A 27,908-nucleotide genomic window follows, 5' to 3' on the forward strand; every position below is an offset into this window, starting at 1 on the left:
CTTTCAAGCAGCCATCTAAGAGACAGCTATTGGCTTCTGCTTGTCTGGAGCCAAAGGGAATGAAGGACACAAAAAAGGAAGAAACTAGCCCATACGGTTAATAGGTGACACAAACCACGGCCTCCTCTAACCTGAGACCAGAAGAACTAGATGGTGCCTGGCTACCACTACCAACTGTTCTGATGAGGGACACAACAGACAGTCCCAGTTAGAATGGGCAAAAAAAGTAGAACAGAACTCAAATTCCTAAAAAAGGCTAGACCTACTGGACTGACAGACACTTGAACTCCCAAGACTATTGCCCTAAAATACCCTTTGAACTTAGCACTGAAACCACTCCTGGAGGTCACCTTTCAGTCAAGTAACAGATTGGCTTATAAAATAAACAATATCATCTATGAGTAATGTGCCCCTTAAACAATCAACTATATGAGACCAAATGGTCAACATTTACTCAAAAGCAAAGATGAGACAACAAGGAGGGGAAGGGAAGCTAGATCAATGGGAACAGAACAAACAGAATGGAAATAATGAGAATATGTTGACACACTGTGAAAACTGTAACCAATGCCATGGATCAATATGTATAAAAATCGTTAAATGAAAACCTAGTTAGCTTTCACCTAAAATATAATATTAAAAAAAAAAAAAAAAGATAACTTCAGGCCCAGCTACCACCTGACTGCAACTGAATGAGAGAACCTGAGCTAGAACCACGTCGCCGAACCCAGTCAATCCCCAGAACCCTGGACTGGATTTGTTTCTTTTGTTGCTTAGCAATAAATGATTGCAACAACATTCCAAGAGAACCTAGCCTGCGATGCTGGGAGGTCAAATTTAGCCTGCCTTTCTATGCCACCAACCAAATAACATCAAACAATAGCTTTATGCTCTCTGAGCTCCTTCTTTCACTTCCCGCAGCTGAAATGTTTGATTTGAGTACAGTTCAAAGATATTGTTATGATTGGTTTATCAGTTATCCAATTATAATGCAACACTTAATTATTCTAAGTTTCATACTGTATGCCAGTCTAACTTTAAATATTACTTGAAATCACCTCTAATTATTTACACACACACCCAGCCAATTATCTGTTGGTTACTAAAATATTACTTATTTTACAAATATGAGAAAAATTATTAGATAATTTGAGAAGGGTGGTCATGCTACTCCCTTTGAAACAACACTAATGTGTAGTGTTTTAAGATATGGTTATACCTGCTAGAACTAGAATCATCATCATTAATATGTAATAGGAGTCCCTGGATGCTGCCAACAGTTAACACACTTGGCTGCTAACCAAAAGGCTGGAGGTTCAAATCCACCCAAGAGGTGCCTTAGAAAAAAGGCCTGGCGACCTACTTCTGAAAAATCAGCCATTGAAAACCCTCTGAAGCACAGTTCTACTCTGACACACATGGGGTCACCATGAATTGGAGTCAACTGAACGGCAGCTCGAACTGCAATATATAATAGCCACCGTTTCTAAGGTCTCTTTTAAATGCCATGATCTAACTTCAGAGAAAATAAACCCTTTGCATTTGAAGATAAACAATTCAATGTGTTTTAGAGCTATATGTTCCAACTCTTAGAAGAAAAGGTGGAATTTGATGTTCACAGATTACAAACACAGTTAAGCCCAACTTCTGTAAAGAAACTAAAAGAGCTGAAGCAAGAATGCACTGACCCCAGCAGAATGGCAGAAGGTACTTTGAAACAGAACAGCAAGGAGGCCTGAGATCAAGATAACTTACCTCTGAAAGCATAATTACTTTCTCCATTGTATAAGCACTCCCAACTAGACATTTTGAGGAAAAAAACTTTAATCCTCTAGGCCACCAAATAACTAAAACATCCTAAATTATTCAGCAGCAGTTAACCTCTTTTAATTAACCTTTTTTCACTTTTTCCTAGACTTCAAATGTTTGATTTTTTTAGCAAGCACTGTGAGACAAAAATCAAATATAATCTTAATCGGTTTGAAAAGAAATTTTAAAGAATAAAATATGCATTCTGCTTTAGATATGATTCTTTAAATGCTGACTAATACAGATACCCAAGTCTACTCTATGAATAGTTTTCTATGAAGAAATCTATTTTAATAAGCTTTTATATTACCATATCAGATGGTTACTAAAAAGAATCACTAGATTACCTAGTCTACGGGTAATCCCTGATACATGAATCTTCAATGCCAACCTCTTCTCACCAACCATACTACTAAAGACGCTAAATAGGAATACGTAAATTTATCTTCTAGCCCTTTTCTATCTTCATGTTTTGGGCTAAAAGAGTAACACAACATCTAAAACAAGAAGAAAAAGGAAGCTTAGATTGGCTACTCTAGAATTATTAAGAATTGAACAACTATCAGTTTTACAAAGAGATCTTTTAAAAATGTTTAAGTCCATAAATACATTTTACCTGACTTTTAAAATTAGTCCCTTACTTTTTCCGCATTTAATGTCTGAGGCAGACCCCATATTCTGGCTATCCAAAAAATACACAATTCGACTGAAAGGGCTGACTCAATAGGGGGAGAGCAAGTGGGAGAAGGGAGTATGATGTATGTAAACCTACATGTGACAGACTGATTGGAATGGTAAATGTTCACTTGAAGCTTAATAAAAATTAATTAAAAAAAAAATACACAATTCACAATCACTTTCTTCTTTGCTTACTCTGCGACAGAAATTGGAAAACATACTGAATTTCCCAGACTCTTTTGCACCTTAGGTGGCCAATGTGACGGAGACAGAAGACCCTGAATAAAAAGGCAAACCCTCCCTAGGGGAGAGCTCTTCACTCTTAAAATGTGAGCCTGAGCCTTCAAGGTCCAGCAACTGAAAGGCAATAAGCATGAATGCAAAGGTCTAATCACTAAGAACAGTGCAGTGGAAAAATAGACAGGTCTAGGACCCAATGGTATTATTGCGCCATTTTACCCAGCCCAAGACTACCTACTCCCAGGTTTCTTGTTGCAAAAAACAAGTTAAGGCCTATGTTTAAGCCACCATGGTAGGACTGTCTGCTCTCTGTAGCTCAACAAATTCCTAAATGAAACAGTGCTCTATTGTTATTTTCTCCAAATAAAATAACTTTGGTACTATTAGATCAAATTTTCAAGATCCACTGCAATTTTTACTGATCTCATTTTTAAGGGTCTGGTTTAATTCTGAATCCCAGGAACTAATGCCCTTCTCTCACAACTAAACGTAAAACAAGAAATTATTTAAAAAAAAAAAAAAAAAAAAACTCTGAAATATTAAGTCTGGCTCCATACTATTTGGGTAAACCTAGGTCAGTACCCTTATTTATTTTCAATTTAGTTTACTTTGTTGCTAAGAGAGAATGCAACTATTAGTCATTTGAGAAATAGCAAAGCTTCACTAAATTCAAAGAACGAACAATAACCAAATTACCAATAACAAACCAGCTGCTGTTGAGCTGACCCCAACCCATGGTGACCCCACGTGTGTCAGAGGAGAACTCTACTCCACGGGGTTTTCAATGGCCGATTTCTCGGAAGTAGACCACCAGGGCTTTCTTCCAAGAAGCCTCTGGGTTGGACTTAAACCTCCAACCATCTGATTATCAGCCAAGCATGTTAGCCATTTGCACCACCCAGGGACTCTTGTATTCTAAAAGTTTATTCTTCAATCGTAATATTTGGGGTTTATTAGTTAGTTACAATCCTAAACAGTGTGAAAAAGTCTATTTAACCCATAATGTGGATAAACTTAAATATAAGTCAGGGTCCTGGGTCTTGATACCAGAGAGTCATCATCCAATCCAAGTTGAAAAAGAAGATTCTCTCTTGCCCAAGGGCAAAAGTTTAGACCCATACAAATTTTGAAATAAGTAAACGTCACCGATCTGTATCCTCAAGCACAGAGTACTCCTGTGACATACCACAGAAAACCCACAACTACCTAATTCCTCTTCCCTAATTCAAAAGTTCCAGCCCTTCAAATAAAACTGACATCAGGTATTAGAAAAATACTCAACCCATTAAACATAGTCACATTAAAAGAATGAATATTTCGGGTGGCGGGGCCAAAATGGCAGAGTAGCCAGACACTTCTGGTGAACCCTCTTACAACAAAGATCCAAAAAACAAGTGAAAAGATTACATTTATGACAAGCTAGAAGCCCTGAACATGAAAAGCAATGTCAGAAAACAAACTGAGCAGCAGGGGAAGGGAGAGACGGTTCACAAGTGGAGAGAAGTTGCTGGACCTGAATCGCCAGAAACCCTCAGGTACCATTCCTGTGAGTGGTTGTGGCAGCATGGTGTTAGCATTTGGGCACAGTTTCCTCAGGGGGAAACAGCCAGCCACACAGCCTACTCACACCTCCAGAACCAGAGAAGAACAGCACTCTCGTCAAAAGCTATGTACTTGCGTGTATTTTACCATGCCCCGAGCCCCGAAGCCAGCTTCAGTGGCTGTTGATTTCCCTGAGCCTGAGATAGGTCCTGTTGCGCAACCTGAGCCATTCTCCCAGCCTTGCAGAAAGAATAAATTCACGATTAGGGCAAAAGGTAATCTGCCAGCTCCACTAACCTGGGGAGCTCAGGATAGAAGCAGCTCCTGTCTAGGCATAAACAGTCTGTGGACCTTGAACACCTTTACCCCCTCCACGGACCTGTGCAGGCCTGTTTCAGAAGAATAGGCCCTTGTTGGCAGACTGCAACTGTTTCAGCTGTGAGGTAGAGAAGTGGGTGTTCGATGTCTGACACCGCTTTGCCTATTAAACAGGGTCCCACCTACCCATATCAGGGACCTAAGGACTGGTTGCTCAACTCAGGTCACCCAGCCCCCATGACAGGGGTCCAAGGATAACTGGTACCTCCCAGTTCTTACAAGCAAAAGCACTGGGTGCCCAAGGTCCATCTGTAGAATCCACCCATCTGGGTGCTCTAGGGAACAGGGACACAATTCCCACACAGGCACTCGAGGAATGGTTGTCAGCCCCCTGCCTTGTTCAGAGCATGATCCCTTGCTGCAACCAGATACCAGTATCTACACCAATCACCCCTGCCCCACTAAGACTGTAGGACAGAGCCTGTACCATACACTTGATGACCAACTAGCTGGATACTTGAGCTGAATCCATACGAGAAAACTGAATGGACTCCTAGGCTCATATACCTGGTAATAGCTCTGGCCATCTGGTTACAGGACGTTAGAGTTTCAAAGGCAAAAATAATCAAGCTAGCTCACTCAGGCTGCCTATTTAGACATATCAAAACAAAACAAAGCAAGAAGCTAGGATATAATAAGCAAACATAAACTAATACAATAACTTACAGATGGCATGGAGACAACAGTCAATATCAAATCACATAAAGAAGCAGACCATGATCACTTCAACAAGCTCGCAAAACAGGGAATAGAGGAATCTCCTGGATGAAAGTGCCTTCCTGGAATTACCGGATGCAGAATATAAAAGATTAATATACAGAGCTCTTCAAGACATCGGGGAGGAGAGCAGGTAATACACAGACCAAGACAAGGAACACACAGATAAAGGAGCTGAAGAAATTAAAAAGGTTATTCAACAACACAATGAAAAATTTGATAAGCTACAAGAATCCAAAGAGACAGCAATCAGAAATTCAGAAGATTAACAATAAAATTACAGAATTAGATAACTCAATAGAAAGTCAGAGGAGCAGAATTGTGGAAGGCAGAATTTGTGAGATTTAAGATAAAACACTTGGTATCGATGTATTTGAAAAAAAATCAGATAAAAGAATTTTTAAAAAATGACGAAACCCTAAAAATGATGTGGGACTCTATCAAGAGAAATAACCTATGAGTGACTGGAGTGCCAGAACAGGGAGGGATAACAGAATATACAGAGAGAATTGTTGAAGATTTGCTGGCAGAAAAATCCCCTGATAACATGAAAGATGAGAAGGTATCTATCCAAGATGTTCACCAAACTCCATGTGAGGTAAATCTAAAAGAAAGTCACCAGACATATTATAACGAAACTTGCCAAAACCAAAGCTAAGAGAATTTTAAGAGCACCTAGGGAAAAACGAAAAGTTGCCTACAAAGGAGAGTCAATAAAAATAAGCTCGGTTATGCACCCAATGACAGGGCTGCAAGATACATAAAACAAACTTTAACAGAACTGAAAAGTGAGATAGACACCTCCACAATTATAGTAGGAGACTTCAACACACCACTTTCGGAGAAGGACAGGACTTCCACTAAGAAGCTCAATAGAGACAAGGAAGACCTAACTGCTACCATCAACCAACTTGACCTCATAGACTTATACAGAACACTCCACCCAACAGCTGCAAAGTATACTTTTTTTTCTAGCACACATGGAATATTCTCTAGAATAGACCACATATTAGGTCATAAAACAAACCTTCACAGCGTCCAAAACATCGAAATATTACAAGGCATCTTCTCAGACCACAAGCCCATAAAAGTGGAAATCAATAATAGAAAAATTAGGGAAAAGAAATCAAATACTTGGAAACTGAATAATACCCTGCTGAAAAAAGACTGGGTTATAGAAGACATTAAGGAGGGAAGAAAGAAATTCATAAAATACAACGAGAATGAAAATACTTCCTATCAAAACCTCTGGGACACAGCAAAAGCAACACTCAGAGGTCAATTTATATCAATAAATGCACACATACAAAAAGAAGAAAGAGCCAAAATCAGAGAACTGTCCCTACAACTTGAACAAATAGAAAGTGAGCAACAAAAGAATCCATCAGGCACCAGAAGAAAACAAATAATGAAAATTAGAGCTGAACTAAATGAATTAAAAAAAAAAAAAAAAGAGAACAGAAAACCAACTGAAAGAATTAACAAAGCCAAAAGCTGGTTCTTTGAAAAAATTAACAAAATTGATAAACCATTGGCCAGACTGACTAAAGAAACACAGGAAACAAATAACCCGAATAAGAAACGAAATGGGCCGCATCACAACGGACCTAACTGAAATTAAAAGAATCAGATCAGATTATTACAAAAAATTGTACTCTAACAAATTTGCAAACCTAGAAGAAATGGATGAATTCCTAGAAAAACACTACCTACCTAAACTAACGCAATCGAAGTAGAACAACTAAATAGACCCATAACAAAAAAAGAGATTGAAACGGTAATCAAAAAACTCCCAATAAAAAAAAGCCCTGGCATGGATGGCTTTAATGCAGAGTTCTACCAAACTTTCAGAGAAGAGTTAACACCACTACTACTAAAGGTATTTCAAAGCATAGAAAATGACGGAATACTACCTAACTCATTCTATGAAGCCACCATATCCCTGATACCAAAACCAGGTAAAGACATCACAAAAAAAGAACATTACAGACCTACATCCCTCATGAGCATAGATGCAAAAATCCTCAACAAAATTCTAGCCAACAGAATTCAACAACATATCAAAAAAATAATCCACCATGACCAAGTGGGGTTTATACCAGGTATGCAATTTTTTTTTTTTATGCAAGGCTGGTTTAATATTAGAAAAACCATTAACGTAATCCACCATATAAACAAAACAAAAGACATAAACCACATGATCTTATCAATTGATGCGGAAAAGGCATTTGACAAAGTCCAACACCCATTTATAATAAAAACTCTGAGCAAAATAGGAATTGAAGGAAAATTCCCTAACATAATAAAGGGCATCTTTTTTTTTTTTTTTTTATACAAAGCCAACAGCCAACATCACTCTAAATGGAGAGAGCCTGAAAGCACTTCCCTTGAGAACAGGAACCAGACAAGGATGCCCTTTATCACCGCTCTTATTCAACATTGTGCTAGAGCATTTGCTCCTAGCCAGAGCAATTAGGCTAGACAAAGAAATAAAGGGCAACCGGATTGGCAAGGAGGAAGTAAAAGTATCTCTATTTGCAGATGACATGATCTTGTACACAGAAAACCCCAAGGAATCCTCCAGAAAGCTACTGAAACTATTATAGAAGAGTTCGGCAGAGTATCAGGTTATAAGATAAACATCCAAAAATCACTTGGATTCCTCTACATCAACAAAAAGAACATCGAAGAGGAAATTACCAAATCAATACCATTCACAGTAGCCCCCAAGAAGATAAAATACTTAGGAATAAATCTTACCAAAGACGTAAAAGACCTATACAAAGAAAACTGCAAAGTACTAGTGCAAGAAACTAAAAAGAACCTACATAAGTGGAAAAACATACCTTGCTCATGGATAGGAAGACTTAACATAGTAAACATGTCTGTTCTACCAAAAGCCATCTATACATACAATGCACTTCCGATCCAAATTCCAATGACATTTTTTAATGTGATGGAGAAACAAATCACCAACTTCATATGGAAGGGAAAGAAGCCCCAGATAAGTAAAGAATTACTGAAAAAGAAGATGAAAGTGGGAGGCCTCACTCTACCTGATTTTAGAACCTATTATACAGCCACAGTAGTCAAAACAGCCTGGTACTGGTACAACAACGGGCACATAGACCAATGGAACAGAATTGAGAACCCAGATATAAATCCATCCACGTATGAGCAGCTGATATTTGACAAAGGACCAGTGTCAGTTAATTGGGAAAAAGATAGTCTTTTTAACAAATGGTCCTGGCATAACTGGATATCCATTTGCAAAAAAATGAAACAGGACCCATACCTCATACCATGCACAAAAACTAACTCCAAGTGGATCAAAGACCTAAACATAAAGACTAAACGATAAAGATCATGGAAGAAAAAATAGGGACAACCTTAGGAGCCCTAATACGAGGCATAAACAGAATACAAAACATTACCAAAAATGATGAAGAGAAACCAGATAACTGGGAGCTCCTAAAAATCAAACACCTATGCTCATCTAAAGACTTCACCAAAAGAGTAAAAAGACCACCTACAGACTGGGAAAGAATTTTCAGCTATGACATCTCCGACCAGGGCCTGATCTCTAAAATCTACATGATTCTGTTAAAATTCAACCACAAAAAGACAAACCACCCAATCAAAAAGTGGGCAAAGGATATGAACATGCACTTCACTAAAGAAGATATTCAGGCAGCTAACAGATACATGAGAAAATACTCTCTATCATTAGCCATTAGAGAAATGCAAATTAAAACTACGATTAGATTCCATCTCACTCCAATAAGGCTGGCATTAATCCAAAAAACACAAAATAATAAATGTTGGAGAGGCTGCGGAGAGATTGGAACTCTCATACACTGCTGGTGGGAATGTAAAATGGTACCACCACTTTGGAAATCTATCTGGCGTTTTCTTAAAAAGTTAGAAATAGACCTACCATACAACCCAGAAATCCCACTCCTCGGAATATACCCTAGAGAAATAAGAGCCTTCACACGAACAGATATATGCACACCCATGTTTACTGCAGCTCTGTTTACAATAGCAAAAAGCTAGAAGCAACCAAGGCGTCCATCAATGGATGAATGGTTAAATAAATTGTGGTATATTCACACAATGGAATACTACGCATCGATAAAGAACAGTGATGAATCGGTGAAACATTTCATAACATGGAGGAACCTGGAAGGCATTATGCTGAGTGAAATTAGTCAGAGGCAAAAGGACAAATATTGTATAAGACCACTATTACAAGATCTTGAGAAACAGTATAAACTGAGAAGAACACATACTTTTGTGGTTACGAGGGGGGGAGGGAGGGAGGGTGGGAGAGGGTTATTTACTGATTAGTTAGTAGATAAGAACTACTTTAGGTCAAGGGAAGGACAATACTCAATACACGGAAGGTCAGCTCAACTGGGCTGGACCAAAAGCAAAGAAGTTTCCGAGATAAACTGAATGCTTCAAAGGTCAGCGGAGCAAGGGCGGGGGTTTGGGGACTATGGCTTAAGGGGACTTCTAAGTCAATTGGCAAAATAATTCTATTATGAAAACATCCTGCATCCCACTTTGAAATGTGGCGTCTGGGGTCTTAAACGCTAACAAGCGGCCATCTAAGATGCATCAATTGGTCTCAACCCACCTGGATCAAAACGGAATGAAGACAACCAAGGTCACATGATAACTATGAGCCCAAGAGACAGAAAGGGCCACAGGAACCAGAGACTTACATCATCCTGAGACCAGAAGAACTACATGGTGCCCGGCCACAACCGATGACTGCCCTGACAGGGAGCACAACAGAGCACCCCTGAGGGAGCAGGAGATCAGCAGGAGGCAGACCCCAAATTCTCATAAAAAGACCACACTAAATGGTCTGACTGAGACCAGAAGAATCCCAGCGGTCATGGTCCCCAAACATTCTGTTGGCCCAGGACAGGAACCATTCCCGAAGACTACTCATCAGACATGGAAGGGACTGGACAATGGGTTGGAGAGAGATGCTGACGAAGAGTGAGCTACTTGTATCAGGTGGACACTTGAGACTGTGTTGGCATCTCCTGTCTGGAGGGGAGATAGGGGGGTAGAGAGGGTTAGAAACTAGCAAAATTGTCACAAAAGGAGAGACTGGAAGTAGGGAGCAGGCTGACTCATTAGGGGGAGAGTAAGTGGGAGTATGGAGTAAGGTGTATATAAGCTTATATGTGACAGACTGACTTGATTTGTAAACTTTCACTTAAAGCACAATAAAAATTATTTAAAAAAAAAAGAATAAGCTTGGACTACTCGGCAAAAACCATGCAGGCAAAAAGGCAGTGGGATGACTTATATAAAGCACTGAAGGAAAAAAACAGCGAGCCAAGAATCATATATCCAGCAAAACAGTCTCTCAAATATGAAGGCGAAATTAGGACATTTCCAGATAAACAGAAGGTTAGGCAATTCATAAAAACCAAACCAAAACTACAAGAAAAACTAAAGGGAGTTCTCTGGTTAGAAAACCAATAATATCAGATATGAACCCAAGACTGGCACACTGGACAGAGCAAACAGATGTCACCCCAGACAGGGAAACCATAAATTGAGATTTTAAAAAAAAAAAAACCTCAAAACAGGGGAACAGCGATATCATTATGTAAAAGACAACATTAAAACAATAAAGAGGGACTAAGAAATGTAGTCATAGATCTTTCATATGCACAAGAAGATAAGGCAACATAAAGAAATAAAAATACGGGTAAATACTGAGGTAACCATAAAGGAGAAAAACAATCCTGCTTATCAAAATAAGATACAAGAAAAAAATAGAGACTCAGCAGAAACAAAATCAACTACAACGAATACAAGGAAAAGACAATATATAAACACAAGCTATTCAGCACAAGAAATTAAAAGTGGGAAAAAGAAACTACCAACAACACAAAAAAAAAAGACATCAAAATGACAGCACTAACCTCATAAAAAATTACTTATCCATAATTATGTTCAATGTAAATGGACTAAATGCACAAATAGAGACTGGGAGCACGGATTAAAAAACATGATCCGTCTACATGCTGCCTACAAGAGACACACCTTAGACTTAGAAACACAAAGAAAATAAAACTCGAAGGATGGAAAAAATACATCAAGCAAACAACAATGAAAAAGGAAGACGAATGGCAATATTGGTTTCTGACAAAACAGACTTTAAAGTTAAATCCACCACAAAGGTAAGGAATGACACTACATAATGATTAAAGGGACAATATACCAGGAGGATATAACCATAATAAATGACAGTGCTGCAAGATACGTAAAACTCTAACAGCACTGAAAAGTCAGATAGCACCACAATTATAATAGGAGACTTCAACACACCACTTTCGGTGGAGGACAGGACATCCAGAAAGAAGCTCAATAAAGACACGTAAGATCTAAATGCCACAATCAACCAACCTGACCTCATAGACATACAGTACACTCCACCCAACAGCAGCCAAGTATACTTTCTTTTCCATCGCACATGGACATTCTCTAGAACACACCACGTGTTAGGTCATAAAGCAAGCCTTAGCAGAATCCAAAACATCGAAACAGTACAAAGCATCTTCTCCGGCTGTAAGGCCATAAAAGTGGAAATCAGTAACAAAAAAAAGCAGGGAAAAGAAATCAAACACTTGGAAACTGAACAATACCCTGCTCAAAAAAGACTGGGTTATAGAAGACATCAAGGATGAAATAAAGAAATTCATAGAATCCAACGCGAATGAAAACACTTCCTATCAGAACCTTCAAGATACAAACAAAACAGTGCTCAGAGATCAATTTACAGCAATAAAGGCACACATACAAAAAGAAGAAAGGGCCAAAATCAAAGAACTATCTCTACAACTTGAACAAATAGAAAGAGGGCAACAAAAGAAACACTCAGGAACCAGAAGAAAGCAAATAATAAAAATTAGAGCAGAATTAAAATGGAATAGAGAACAGAAAAACAACTGAAAGGGTTTAACAAGACCAAAAGCTGGTTCTTTGAAAAAATTAACAAAATTCATAAACCACTGGCCAAACTGACAAGAAAAACAGGAGAGGAAGCAAATAACCTGAAAAAGAAATGAGATGGGCGGTATTAAAACAGACTCAACTGAAATTAAAAGAATCATATCAGATTACTATGAAAATCTGTACTCTAACAAATTTGAAAACGTAGAAGAAATGGACGAATTTCTATACACTGCCTACCTCATCTAACACAAACAAAGGTAGGACAACTAAATAGACCCATAACAAAAGAAGAGATCGAAAAGGTAATTAAGAAACTCCCAATAAAAAAAAGCCCTGGCCTGCAGGGCTTCACTGCAGAGTTCCACCAAACTTTCAGAGAAGAGTTAACACCACTACTACTAAAGGTATTTCAGAGCATAGAAAAGGACAGAATACTCCCAAACTCATTCTATTAAGCCAGCATATTCCTGATACCAAAACCAGATAAAGACACCACAAAAAAAGAAAATTACAGATCTGTATCTCTCACGCAAAAATCCTCAACAAAATTCTAGCCGATAGAATTCAACAACATATCAAAAAAATGATTCACCATGACCAAGTGGGATTCATACCAGGTATGCAGGGATGGTTCAACATTAGAAAAACAATCAATGTAATCCATCACATAAATAAAACAAAAGATAAGAACCATGTGATCTTATCAATTGATGCAGAAAAGGCATTTGACAAAGTTCAACACCTATTCATGATAAAAGCTCTCGGCAAAATAGGAATAGAAGGAAAAGTCCTCAACAGAGTAAAGGGCATTTATACAAAGCCAACAGCCAACATCACCCTAAATGGAGAGAGTCTAAAAGCATTCACCATGAGATCAGGAACCAGACAAGGACGCCCTTTATCACTGCTCTTATTCAAAATTGTGCTGGAGGTCCTAGCCAGAGCAATTAGGCTAGATAAAGAAATAAAGGGCATCCAGATTGGCAAGGAAGAAGTAAAAGTATCTCTATTTGAAGATGGCATGATCTTATACATAGAAAACCCTAAAGAATCCTCAAGGAAACTATGGAAACTAATAGAAGAGTTCAGCAGAGTATCAGGATACAAGATAAACATACAAAAATCAGTTGGATTCCTCTACACCAACAAAAGAACATCGAAGAGGATATCACCAAATCAATACCATTTACAGTAGCCCCAAAGAAGATACTTAGGAATAAATCTTACCAGACATGTAGAAGACTTTAAACAAAGAAAACTAGAAGACACTACTGCAAGAAATGAAAAGAGACCTACATAAGTAGAAAAATATACCTTGCTCATGGATACGAAGACTTAACATTGTAAAAATGTCTGTTCTACCAAAAGCCATCTATAGATACAATGCAATTTTGATCCAAATTCCAACGAAATTTTTTAATGAGATGGGGAAACAAATAACCAACTTCATATGGAAGGGAAAGCGGCCCCGGATAAGTAAAGCATTAATGAAAAAGAAGAACAAAATCAGAGGCCTCACTCCACCTGATCTTAGAACTTATTATATCGCCAAAGTAGTCAAAACACCCTGTTACTGGTACGACAACAGATACATAGACCAATGGAATGGAATTGAGGATCCAGACATAAATCATCTACATATGAGCAGTTAATATTTGACGAACGCCCAAAGTCAGTTAAATGGGGAAAAGACAGTCTTTTTAACAAATGGTGCTGGATAACTGGATATCCATCTGCAAAAAAAAGAAACAAGACCCATACCTCACACCATGCACAATAACTAACTCAAAATGGATCGAAGACCTAAATATAAAATCTAAAACAATGAGATCATGTAAGAAAAAATAGGGACAATGCTAGGAGCCCTAATACATGCCATAAACAGTACACAAAACATTACTAACAATGCAGAAGAGAAACTAGATAACGGGGAGCTCCTAAAAATTAAATACCTACGCTCATCCAAAGACTTCGCCAAAAGAGTAAAAAGATTACCTACAGACTGGGAAAAAGTTTTTAGCCATGACATTTCTGATCAGCACCTGATCTCTAAAATCTACATGATACTGTGAAAACTCAACTACAAATAGACAAATAACCCAATTAAAAAATGGGCAAAAGATATGAACAGGCATTCAGGCGGCAAACAGATACCTGAGAAATGCTCACGATCGTTAGCCATTAAAAAAAAAAAAAAAAATTTTTTTTTTTTCCACCTTACTCCAACAAGGCTGGCATTAATCCAAACAACACAAAAGAATAAATGTTGAAGAGGTTGTGAAGAGTCTGGAACCCTTAAACACTGCTGGTGGGAATGTATAATGGTACAACCACTTTAGAAACTGATTTGGCGCTTCCTTAAAAAACTAGAAATAGAACTACCACACGATCCAGCAATCCCACTCCTTGGAATATACCCTAGAGAAATAAGAGCCTTTACACGAACAGATACATGCACACCTATGTTCACTGCTACACTGTTTACAATAGCAAAAAGATGGAAGCAACCAAGATGCCCATCAGTGGATGAACGGATAAATAAATTATGGTATATTCACACAATGGAATATTACGCATCGATACAGAACAATGATGAATCTGTGAAATATTCTGTAACATGGAGAAATGTGAAAGGCATTATGCTGAGCAAAAATTAGTCAGTTGCAAAAGGATAAATACTGTATGAGACCACTATTATAAGAACTTGAGAAATAGTTTAAACAGAGAAGTGAATATTCTTTGATGATTACAAGATGGGGGAGGGAGGGAGAGGGTTTTCACTAATTAGTATATAAGAACTATTTTAGGTGAAGGGAAAGACAATACAGTAGAGGTCAGCACAACTGGACTAAACCAAAAGCCAAGAAGTTTCCTGAATAAACTGAACACTCTGAAGGCCAGTACAGCAGGGATGGGGGTTTAGAGACCACAGTTTCAGGGGACATCTAAGTCAACTGGCATAATAAAATCTATTAAGAAAACATTCTGCATCCCACTTTGGAGGGTGGCGTCGGCAGTCTTAAACACTAGCAAGCGGCCATCTAAGATGCATCAATTGGTCTCAACTCACCTGGAGCAAAGGAGAATGAAGAACACCAAAGACACCAGGTAATTATGAGCCCAAGAGGCAGAAAGGGCCACATTAACCAGAGACTACATTAGCCTAAAACCAGAAGAACTAGACGGTGCCTGGCTACAACCGATGACTGCCCTGACAGGGAACAGAGAACGACTGAAGGAGCAGGAGAGCAGTGGGATGCAGACCCCAAATTCTCATAAAAAGACCAGACTTAATGGTCTGACTGAGACTAGAAGGACCCCAGAGGTCATCGTCCCCAGACCTTCTGTTAGCCCAAGACAGGAACCATTCCCAAAGCCAACTCTTCGGACAGAGATTGGACTGGACCATGGGATAGAAAATGTTACTGTGGAGGAAGGGGCTTCTAGGTTTAAACAGACACGTGAGACTATGTTGGCATCTCCTGTCTGAAGGGGAGATGAGAGGGTAGAGGGATCAGAAGCTGGTGAATGGACACGAAAAGAGAGAACAGAGGGAAGGAGTGGGCTGTCTCATTAGGGGGAAAGCAATTAGGAGTGTATAAAAAAAAAAAAACACAGCAAGGTGTTTATAAATTTTTGTATGAGAGTCCGACTTGATTTGTAAACTTACACTTGAAGCACAATAAAAATTTTTTTTTAGATGGCAAAGGATATGAACAGGCACTTCACTAAAGAAGACATTCAGGTAGCTAACAGATACATGAGGAAATGCTCACCATCATTAGCCATTAGAGAAATGCAAATCAAAACTACAATGAGATTCCATCTCACTCCAACAAGGCTGGCATTAATCCAAAAAATACAAAATAATAAATGTTGGAGAGGTTGTGGAGAGACTGGAAGACTTATATACCTTTGGTGGGAATGTAAAATGATACAGCCACTTTGGAAATTGATTTGGCACTTCTTTAAAAAGCTAGAAATAGAACTACCATATGACCCAGCAATTTCACTCCTTGGGATATACCCTAAAGAAATGAGAAACTTCACACAAACAGATATATGCGTACCCATGTTCACTGCAGCACTGTGTACAACAGCAAATACATGGAAGAACCAAAGTGCCCATCAACGGATGAATGGATAAATAAATTATGGTATATTCACACAATGGAATACTATGCAACAATTAAGAACAACGATGAATCTGTGAAACATTTCATAACATGGAGGAATCTGGAAGGTGTTATGCTGAGTGAAATCAGTCAATTGCAAAAATACAACTATTGTATGAGACCACTATCATAGGAGCTCTAGATACAGTTTAAACACAGAAAAAAAATTTTTTTGATGGTTATGAGGGTGGGAAAGGGATATTCACTAATTAGATAAAAAAAAAAAAAAAAAACTAGATAGCAGGCAAAATTTTTCTTTAGGTGAAGGGAAGGGCAATACATAACATGAGGACAGTCAGTACAACTGGAGTAAACCAAAAGTAGTTTCTTGAATACAACCAAAAGCTTCGAAGGCCAGAGCAGCAGGGACGGGGGTCTGGGGACCATGGTTTCGAGGGCATGTAAGTCAACTGGCATAACAAAATGTATTAAGAAAACATTCTGCATTTACACTTTGGTGAGAGACATTTGGGGTCTTAAACGCTAACAAGCGGCCATCTAACATGCATCAATTGGTCTCAATCCATCTGGAGCAAAGAAGAATGAAGAGCACCAAAGATACAAGGTAAATATGAGCCCAAGAGACAGAAAGGGCCACATAAGCCAGAGACTCCATCAGCCTGAGACCCAAAGAACTAGATGTGCCTGGCTACCATCGATCACTGCCCTGACAGGGAACACAACAGAGAATCCCTGATGTAGCAGGAGAACGGTGGGATGCAGATCTTAAATTCTCATAAAAAGACCAGGCTTAATGGTGTGACTGAGACCGGAGGAACCGTGATGGTCATGGTCCCTAGACCCTTTGATTGCCCAAGATTGGAACCATTATGTGGCTCAAGTAGACACAGGAGACTATGTGGGTGACTCCTGTCTGGCGGCAAGATAAGAAGGCAGAGGGGGACAGGAACACGCACATGGGGAATACAGCGTAGAGAGGAGGAGTGTGCTGACTCATTAAGGGGAGAGCAGCTGGGAGTGCACTGCGGGGTGTGTATGGCTTTTTGTATGAGAATGACTTGATTTGTAAACTTTCACTTAAAGCAAAATAAATTCAAAAAAAAAAAGAACAGGGTACTGAAAATATCTAAATGTTCTATGTTTTCAGTAAGAAAAAGGAAGAAAATGGAGGCGGAAGCAGGTAAACCACAGGGAATAGAAAACCAATAAAAGATAAAAGGGAATTTCAGTTTTTTTAATAGTGGATTCATGGATTTTACTGTTGACTACTTTTGCCCCAGGAGTAAGGAGGGAGAAAAAGAAATTCAGCTCCTCTGCTTTCCCCCAGCCTCCACACAAGCATTGGCAGGAGTGAAGGGAACCCTTTATTCTGCAGCTTACCATCCCTCTAGCCCTCATCAGCTTACACTACAATTTACGTTGAGGCATCAGGGCTAATCTTGTTAGGATATCTATTTCTCTTTACACCATTCATCACAAGAACCCCAGGACTCCTGGGCCATTCCAAAATCCCCACATACTCATCCCCACATGGCTAAGTAAGTATAACCCCTTTCAGAAAACCCTCCTTCCCACTCCTCCTTAGTTCTTGAAACTTTTCCACTATGCCCCCTGTAATTCATCAGCAAAATTTCCTATATCCTCAATCTCTTGTCTGAACAATCCCTTCACCTTTTTTGCTCTCACTGAAACCTGGCTCACCAATGCTCTCTCTATAGTCCTATCAAGTGGTGCTTTCTCTCCCAAGCCCCTTATACTATGTGTCTGGGTGTGGAAGAAATAGGTTTACACCTTGTACCTTTTTGCTGTTTCCAGATTATTCCCTTTCCTCCCTCCCTTCGTTCCTTCCTTCCTAAGGAAAAAAAAAAATCTCTTGTCAGAGCATATAACCACCTACCCCTCTCTGTTACAGTCATTTGGATGTGCCTGGGTCACTTCCTCTCAAGCCTTGAAGATTTTAGTTCCTGGCTCACTGTTCTGTTGTAATTCCTGGTGATTTCAAAGTTCACAAAGATGACTGTTGTAATACTCTAACCTCTCAGTTCCACTGACCTCCTCTCCTGCAATGATCTTTAGCCACTCACTCCCAAAGTATCCATACCCTAGACCTTGTCATTATGATACACCCGCACAGTACTAACGGCCACATGAACCACAGCCTCCTCTAGCCTGAGACCAGAAGAAATAGATGGTGTCTGGCTACCACTACCGACTGTTCTGACCAGGTACACAATAGAAGGTCCCAGTTAGAATGAAAGAAAAAGGTAGAACAAAACTCAAATTCATAAAAAAGGCCAGACTTACCAGACTGATAGAGACTAGACGAACGCCCAAACTATCACCCTAAGATATCATTTTAACCTGGAACTGAAGCCACTCCCAGAGGTCACCTTTCAGGCAAATAATGGATTGGCCTATAAAATAAACAATAAAATCCGTGAGAAATGTGCTCCTTTAAACAATAAACTACACGAGACCAAACTGTCAGCATTTACTCAAAAGCAAAGAAGGGCAGGGAAACTGGATGAATGGAAACAGGGCAGGCGAGGTGTAAATGGTGAGAGTGCTGACACATTGCAGGGAATGTAACCAATGTCACGGAACAATCTGTGTATGAATTGTTGAACAGGAATCTAATTTACTGTATAAACTTTCACCAGAACAACATTAAAAAAAAAAAAAAAAACCATTGCCGTCAAGTTGATTCTGACTCATAGCAACCTATTGGACAGAGTGGAACTGCCCCACAGGGTGTCCAAGGCTGTAATCTTTACGGAAGCAGAGACTGCCACATCTTTCTCCCGCAGAACAGCTGGTAGGTTCGAACCACCGGCCTTAGAAGCCAAGCTCTTAACCACTGCACCACCAGGGCTTTGGTAACTATGTTCCCTCCACAATCTATTTCATCAACATCCCACTCTCCAATCACCACTTCCAACTTCTGCAGATTGTTCCTTCTAGCAACCTAAGTCCAACAATCCTTTGAAACTACTAGGACTTAAAAGCCATTTTCCACCCCCCTTTCAAGTTCTCATTTTCTTCCTTACTTAGCTTAGATACCAAGGTCCATCATCATAACCATTCCCTTGCATACACTCTCAACTCTCTTGCCTTCTCCCTTACTTTATCATCCCTGCCTAGCAAAAGAACAGCCCTGGTTAAATACAATTCCCTGTCAAACTAACTAAACCCTTTAGGACATTTAGAAGACAACTGGAATTTTGAACACTGACAGGATATTTGGTATTCGGGAACTCTTAAATTGTTTGGTGTGGTAATGGTATTTTTTGGGTAACAGTTCATCTCTTTTTAGAGGTACAGCATAAAATATGAGTAAAATATGATGTATAAGATTGTGTCAAAATAAGTGGGTGAGGAAACAAAAGATTGGCCATGAGTTAGTACTTATTGAAGCTGGGTGATAAGTACACGAGGGTTCTATCTACTTTTGTATGTTTAAATTTTTCCCTAATAACATGTTAAAAACAAAAAATACAGCTGCCTGCCTATTCCACGCCTGCTAAACGTGACTTTAAAAAGAAAAAAAATATATATATATATCTCCATATTAAGGTCACACTTAAAATTCACAACCACCAACAGTCTCTTAGCCCAGCAAAACAATACTACTACATTTTACATTTGCCTTATTCATTCACTCTCCCTGGCCCCAGAGGCCCATTTCATGTCATTTCCTCTCTTCTCAAGCCATCAACACCTCCTCTCCTATCCTCATTCCCAGATGATGCTCTTCCTTTCATTTTCTCAGTAAAACAGGAAGCGACCACCATCATTACTCACCACCTGCATCTGTTCCCATGTGCCCTATCTTCCATCCTGCTATTTAGTGTGAATGAAATGATTGTTCCAGTCTCAGGCCAACACCTCCATTTGCGTACCAGATTCCAAGCCCTACTGCCTACCACTGTTACTGTTCCAGCCATTCCCCCCTCTCCCTTCCATATCAGCAACGCTTCCTTCTTTACTGGATCATCCCATCATAATTGTATAAACACGCTGTCTTAGTTACCTAGTTCTGCTATACCAGAGATACCGTAAGTGGATGGCTTTAACAAAGAGAAATTTATTCTCTCACGGTCTAGGAGGCTATAAGTCCGAATTCAGGGTGCCAGCTCCAGGGTAAGGCTTTCTCTCTCTGTCGGCTCTAAGGTCCTTGTCATCGATCTTCCCCTCATTTAGGAACTTTTCAGCACAGGGACCCTAGGTCCAAAGGGCGCACACTCATGGCTCTTCTTGTGTGGTGGTAATGAGGTCCCCACATCCCTCTGCTTGCTTGTCTTTTTTATATCACAAAAGAAATTGACCTAAAACACAACCTAATCTTGTAGACTGAGTCCTGCTTCAGTAACATAACTGCCTCTAATCCTGCCTCATTAACATCATAAAGGTAGGATTTACAACACTTAGGAAAATCACATCAGATGACAAAATGGGGGACAATCATACAATACTGGAAATCATGGCCTAGCCAAGTAGACACACATTTTGGGGGGACACAATTCGATCCATAACACATGCCCTTATTTCTTAAAGGATATTTCTTAACCCTAATTCCCCCTCCAGCTATTTATCTATTTCTTTGCTCTTCTTGACAGCAAAACTCTGATAGAAGCTATCTATACTCACTTTTTCTAATTCCTTCCCTCCCATTGTCTTTTGAAATCACCACCAACAACGTATTGTATGGTATGTGAACTATAACTCAATAAAGATATTTAAAAATAAAATCACCCCAATAGGTTTTGCTTCCTGTCAAGATCAGCAACAAATCCCAAACGGCTAAATCCATGAGTCAATTTTTAGTCTTCATTTTATTTACTTATCTGTATGGTTAACAGCTTGGCTGCTAACCAAATGGTCAGCAGTTCGAATCCACCAGCTGCTCCTTGGAAATCCTATGGGGCAATTCGACTCTGTCCTACATGGTGACGGGGAGTCGGAATTGACTTGACAGCAATGGGTTTGGGGTTTTAACGTCTGGCATACCATATACTTATTTTGTGTAAATACCCCTCCCTCCAGAATGTAAACTCCACAGGGATAAGATATAGAGAATGTAATCATATATGAAATATGGTATCATATTTCACTGATTCTAAAATGCACATCTTTTTTTCATATTTTCGCGTCTCTCAAATACGGATGCAAGCAATGACATCTTACAACTGCTATCTGTTCCTTCCAAGCACCTGGGGAACCACCAACCTGAAACAACTTGTAATTAAAATCTCTGCTTTAAATTTCTGAATCACATAGGTAGTGTGAATTCAGACCAAGAAGTGGTTCAAATTCCCAAGACAATTTCCCCCCTTCTGTACAGCACCAAGGTTGAGACATGCATGTTGCCTTCCTATCCTTTTCTGTGTGGTGGGTTTATCTCTCATATTTTCACGTGTCCTTTGGTATTCCAGCTTTATGTAGGGTCTCCTAAGAGACTCCTATCTTGGGCCTATTTCTGTTACAGTAATGCATAAAATAATGGTGTGTCTTACAATTGATGGCATCAGAAACAGCAATCAACGCATGCAATTTAGGAAAAAAAAAATTTTTTTTTTTTTTCTAAATTGCATGCGAAGACCAGACTTAATGGCCTGAGACTGGAGGGACCCCGGAGGTCATGGTCTCCAGATTCTGTTAGCCCAAGACTGGAACCATTCCCAAAGTCAACTCTTCAGACAGGGATTGGATCGGACTATAAGACAGAAAATGATACTGGTGAGGAGTGACCTTCTTGGCTCAAGTAGACACATGAAACTATGTGGTCCGCTCCTGTCTGGAGGCAAGATGAGAAGGCAGAGGGGCACAGAAGCCGCTTGAATGGACATAGGAATAGGGTGGCAAGGAGGGCTGTGCTGTCTCATTAGGGGGAGAGCAGCTGGGAGTACACAGCAAGGTGCATATAAGTTTTTGTATGACAGACTGATTTGATTTGTAAACTTTCACTTAAAGCACAAGAAATAAATAATTTTTTTTAAAAAAGCATGCTATTTAGAGAAATAGAGAATAGGATTCATAAGCATCAGCATGAATCCAATCCTTAAAATCTGGAGACTGACTCAGTCTTCATATTCCCATTTCTCCACCCTCATCACCAGCTGCCCATGTGGTACTCTCTCTCTAACCCTAGCCACCCAGTGCTAGGTCAGAGCTCACAAGTTAAAAAGGACACCCCCATTTTTCAGACTGCCAAATAGGCAGGCGCCAGACATGAGTTTGAGGAGTCCACGTGATACTCCAAACTTCTGACCTGCTAGCCAACAGTCTGCGGCTAGTTTCCCACTACCCCTTCAGGATGCCAGCCGCAAGATGGAAATCCATACAACACTCTTACATTCTGACCTCCTTGCTCCCCCTGCTCCTTTGCATTCGAAAACTCACTGGAATGACTCAGAGAACTCACAGAAAATATACCATACTTACAACTACAGATTTATTATAACCAAAAAAGGTACAAATGAAAAAACGCATAGAGTGACGTCTGGGATGGTTCCCAACATGGAGCTTGCATGTTCCAAGGGACAAGTTACCATCCCAAGAACAGATGTTCTCATCAACCAGGAAGCTCTGTGAACCTCTGTGTTCAGGGCTTTTATCAGCCAGTCCTGCATGATATGTGAAATCATGCTTCCTGAGGCTAGATGATATTGACCTCCCAGGTGAGTCTTTCCTGGTCTGGCTAGCCCCCACTCACCGGCACAAATTCTAACATGTGGTCTGGAAGTCCCACACTGTCATGGATTGAATTGTGTCCCCCCAAAATACGTGTCAACTTGGTTGGGCCATGATTCTAACTATTGTGTGGTTGTCCTCTATTCTGTGATTACAATTTTATGTGAAAGAGGATTAGGGCAGGATTGTAACACCCTTACTAAGGTCACATCCCTGATCCAGTGTGAAAGGAGTTTCCCTGGGGTTTGGCCTGCACCACCTTTTATTTACAAGAGATAAAAAAAAAAAAAAGGCAAGCAAGCAGAGAAGGGGACCTCATACCACCAAGAAAGCAGTGCTGGGAGCAAAGAACATCCTTCGGACCTGAGGGTCCTGTGCTGAGATGCTCCCAGACCAAGGGAAGACTTATAACAAAGACCTTCAAGAGCCGACAAAGAAAGCCTTCCTCTGGAGCTGGCGCCCTGAAGTTGGACTTGTAGCCTACTAGATGTGTGAGAATAAATTTCCCTTTGTTAAAACCATCCAACTTGTGGTATTTTCTGTTATAGCAGCACTAGATGACTAAGACATACACTGAAGCACCCCAATTACTCCAAAATTTATTTCTCCAGAGCCAAGGACAAAAGCCTTACATAAGGTAAAACTAGGTCCTTTACCCCACAGGAGATAAATACCAGAAGTGCCTGCTAAAAGAAAAAGTGCGTTTGAGGAAAAGGAAATAAAGGAGCTGTCTTTAAAAAAAAACTATCTCATTCTACAAACTATGTGCACATATGACTTCGATAAAAATGAACCCTGAAACCTAAAGAAAATGAAGAATTAAATGATCTTTGAGAAAAACAGAAGAGAGGAAAATGTATGTAGACATGGGGAAAATGCAGGAGTCAGAAAGCAAGAAGCCCTTGAGTCTAGCAAGAGCAGAATAAAGAGGACAAAAATAAAGAGAAGAAAAATCTAGGACAGCTTGCAAGTACTGGAGCTGAAACAGCCAAAGACAGAAAAAGCCAAAATAGGTTGTTTTAATTGAAATTGTAGGCAACAGTACAGAAATAGGACTTTTCAACCGAGCCCCATATTGCCAATGGACATCTCCACTTGATTGTCCACAGGAAAACTCAGATTCAGAATGTCCCTACTGCTTAACTCAAATAATTTTCTAAAATAATAAGGGAGAGACTGTGCATTTACATATAAAGGATTAAGTATGTACAAAGGGGTGCAGTGAAACTGATTACTTTTGTATGGCCTTTCTAGCCATGGTCTTGGAACTCTCACCCAGGTGACTGGCGGGACTTTGTGATAGGGTAATTGGAGCCCACCAAGGGGATTGGTCAGTTTTGCCTTAAAAGACAGTGAATTCCAGAGTACAGAGGAGGATCCTACTATCACCGAAGAAGAGCAGCCATGAGGGGAGAGTGTGCTAAGAAGCTTCTGGAAGCAGGAGAAAGAGAGAGACAGAGCTGTAACCCTGAAGAGGGTGAGAAGTAGTGGCAGGAGAGACCCAGCAGCAGTAAACAGCATGGTGGGCTTCCTGGCCTATGGAGAGAGAAAGCTGAGTGCCTTTGGGGAGAGGCCTAGGGCCAGGGAAAGATGTACCTACGAGCACAGTTCAGAGGAGGCTGTCCTGATGGAAGACTGTATCCTGAATATTCCTAAGCCTGAATTTTAACCTCTTACTTCCCTAATAAACCCCATAATTGTGAGTATTGTCTGTGAGTTGTGTGGCCACTGCAATGAATTATTGAACTCAGCAGAGAAGTAGTGAGTGCTGTGAAAGGGATAATTGGTGTCAGAACTAGCAAAGATAGCAGACGAGAAAACATGTCTGATTACTGCCTCAAAGGAATCAGCCTTGGGCTACTGATCTTGGTTCTCTTTCCCCATCATGAAGTTAGAGGAGATCACACACTGCCTCCATGCTATTTTTACAGGGGGAAAGAATGAATATCCATAATCCAGCTAAATCCGCCAATAATCAATAAAACTATACAAATTCCCCATGTTAAAAAAATTACCATGGTTTCAGGGGACATCTAAGTCAACTGGCATAACAAAATCTATTAAGAAAACATTCTGCATCTCACTTTGGAGGGTGGTGTCTGGGGTCTTAAATGCTACCAAGCAGCCATCTAAGCTGCATCAATTGGTCTCAACCCACCTGGAGCAAAGGAGGATGAAGAACACCAAAGACAACAGGTAATTATGAGCCCAAGAGACAGAAAGGGCCACATAAACCAGAAACTACATCAGCCTGAGACAAAGAGAACTAGATGGTGCCAGGCTACAACTGATGACTGCCCTGACAGGGAACACAACAGAGAACCCCTGAGGAAGCAGGAGAGCAGTGGGATGCAGACCTCAAGTTCTCATAAAAAGACCAGACTTAATGGTCAGACTGAGATTAGAAGGACCCTGGAGGTCACGGTCCCCAGATCTTCTGTTAGCCCAAGACAGGAACCATTCCCAGAGCGAACTCTTGAGACAGGGATTGGACTATGGGATAGAAAATGATACTGGTGAAGAGTGAGCTTTTTGGATCAAGTAGACACATGAGACTATGTGGTCAGCTCCTGTCTGGAGAGGAGATGAGAGGGCAGAGGGAGTCAGAAGCTGGCCAAATGGACATGAAAATACAGAGTGGAGGGAAGGAGTGTACTGTTTCATTAGAGGGAGAATAACTAGGACTATATAACAAGGTGTATATAAGTTTTTTTATGAGACTGACTTGGTTTGTAAACTTTCACTTAAAGCACAATAAAAATTAAAAAAAAAAAAATTAGTATGTACAAATTAAATTCATCCATTCCCAAATCTGTTGTTCTTCCTATCCTAGGTAGGTGGCACTGCTCAGTCTCCCAACCAAAAAACGCCAGATCTTCCCCCTTATTCCCTATCTTCACCCAGTCTCATCTAACCTACTTCTAAATGCTCTTGAATTCATCTCCTTTTCAAACCACTTCATATCTGGATTTCATCATCGCTCCCCTGGAATAGCCCTGTAATATTCCAACCGTCCTTCACGTCACTACTGATATGATTCTCCATTCTGATCATGTCAACTCTCCTGCTTCCAACTTCCGACGTCTAATGCTCAGCACTACAAACAAAATTCCTTATGAACGGGCCCCTAATCTGGCCTCCATCCTCATCTAAAAGTACCTGTCTCATTAGTTCATTCAATCAATTATCAAACGCTTATTGAGTACTATAATATGCTAGATTCTGTATTAGGCACTCGGGAATACCCTAGTGAGCAGACAGTCTTATGGAGGAAATTACTCAAATAAATATTTCATCCACTCAACAAATTTTTTTTTTGTATTCGACATTTTTAAAAAATATTTATTGTGCTTTAAGTGAAAGTTTACAAATCCAGTCAGTCTCTCACACAAAAATTTATATACACCTTGCTATATACTCCATGGAAACCCTGGTGATGTAGCAGTTAAGTGCTACAGCTGCTAACCAAAGGGGTCAGCAGTTCGAATCCGCCAGGCGCTCCTTGGACCCTCTATGGGGCAGTTCTGCCCTGTCCTATAGGGTCGCTATGAGTCAGAATCAACTCGACGGCACTGGGTTTGGTTTTTTTTGGTTTTATATACTCCTAGTTGCTCTCACCCTAATGAGACAGCACACTCCTTCCGTCCACTCTCCATTTTTGTGTCCATTCGGCCAACTTCTGACCCCCTCTGCCCTCTCATCTCCCCTCCAGGCAGGAGATGCCAGCATAGTCTCATGAGTCTACTTGAGCCAAGAAGCTCACTCTTCACCAGTATCATTTTCTATTTTATAGTTCAGTCCAATCCCTGTCTGAAGAATTGGTTTTGGGAATGGTTCCAGTCTTGGGCTAACAGAACCTCTGGGGTCCTTCTAGTCTCAGTCAGACCATTAAGTCTGGTCTTTTTACGAGAACTTGAGGTCTGCATCTCACTGCTCTCCTGCTCCCTCAGAGGTTCTCTGTTGTGTTCCCTGTCAGGGCAGTCATCGGTTGTAGCCGGGCACCATCTAGTTCTTCTGGTCTCAGGATGACGTAATCTCTGATTTATGTTGCCCTTTCTGTCTCTTGGGCTCATAATTACCTTCTATCTTTGGTGTTCTTTATTCTCCTTTGCTCCAGGTGGGTTGAGACCAACTGATGCATCTTAGATGGCTACTTACTAGCGTTTAAGACCCCAGATGCCACTCACCAAAGTGGGATGCAGAATGTTTTCTTAATAGATTTATTATGCCAATTGACTTAGATATCCCCTGAAACCATGGTCCCCAAACCCCTGCCCCTGCTACGCTATTCTTCGAAGCATTTGGTTTATTCAGGAAACTTCTTTGCTTTTGGTTTATTCCGGTTGTGCTGACCTCTCCTGTACTGTCTGTTGTCTTTCCCTTCACCTAAAATAGTTCTCATCTACTATCTAATTAGTGAATACCCCTCTCCCTCCCTCCCCCATCGCGTAACCATCAAAGAATATTTTCTTCTATGTTTAAACTATTTCTTGAGTTCTTACAATAATGGTCTCACACAGTATTTGTCCTTTTGCAACTGACTAATTTCACTCAGCATAATGCCTTCCAGACTTCTCCAAGTATGAAATGTTTCACGGATTCATCATCGCTCTTTATCGATGCATAGTACTCTATTGTGTCAATATACCATAACTTATTTATCCATTCATCTGCTGATTGGCACCTTGGTTGCTTCCATTTTTTTGCTATTGTAAACAGTGCTACAATGAA

At 40.0% G+C, this 27,908-nt stretch overlaps 1 protein-coding gene across 2 annotated transcripts in view; it reads right to left on the minus strand.

Annotated features, from left to right (window-relative positions):
• SPATS2 (spermatogenesis associated serine rich 2) overlaps positions 1–27,908 on the minus strand; it is a 155,537-nt gene that overhangs the window by 100,007 nt on the left and 27,622 nt on the right. Inside the window, exon 2 of one of the 2 annotated variants that reach the window (XM_064284269.1) lies at positions 18,792–18,901. The exons of the other annotated variant lie outside the window; for it this stretch is intronic. The gene's annotated coding sequence lies outside the window, so the exon portion shown is untranslated. The remainder of the gene's footprint in view (positions 1–18,791; positions 18,902–27,908) is intronic. 2 annotated transcript variants of the gene reach the window in all.

Source organism: Loxodonta africana, chromosome 4 (assembly GCF_030014295.1).
Source record: "Loxodonta africana isolate mLoxAfr1 chromosome 4, mLoxAfr1.hap2, whole genome shotgun sequence".
Lineage (NCBI taxonomy): Eukaryota > Metazoa > Chordata > Mammalia > Proboscidea > Elephantidae > Loxodonta > Loxodonta africana.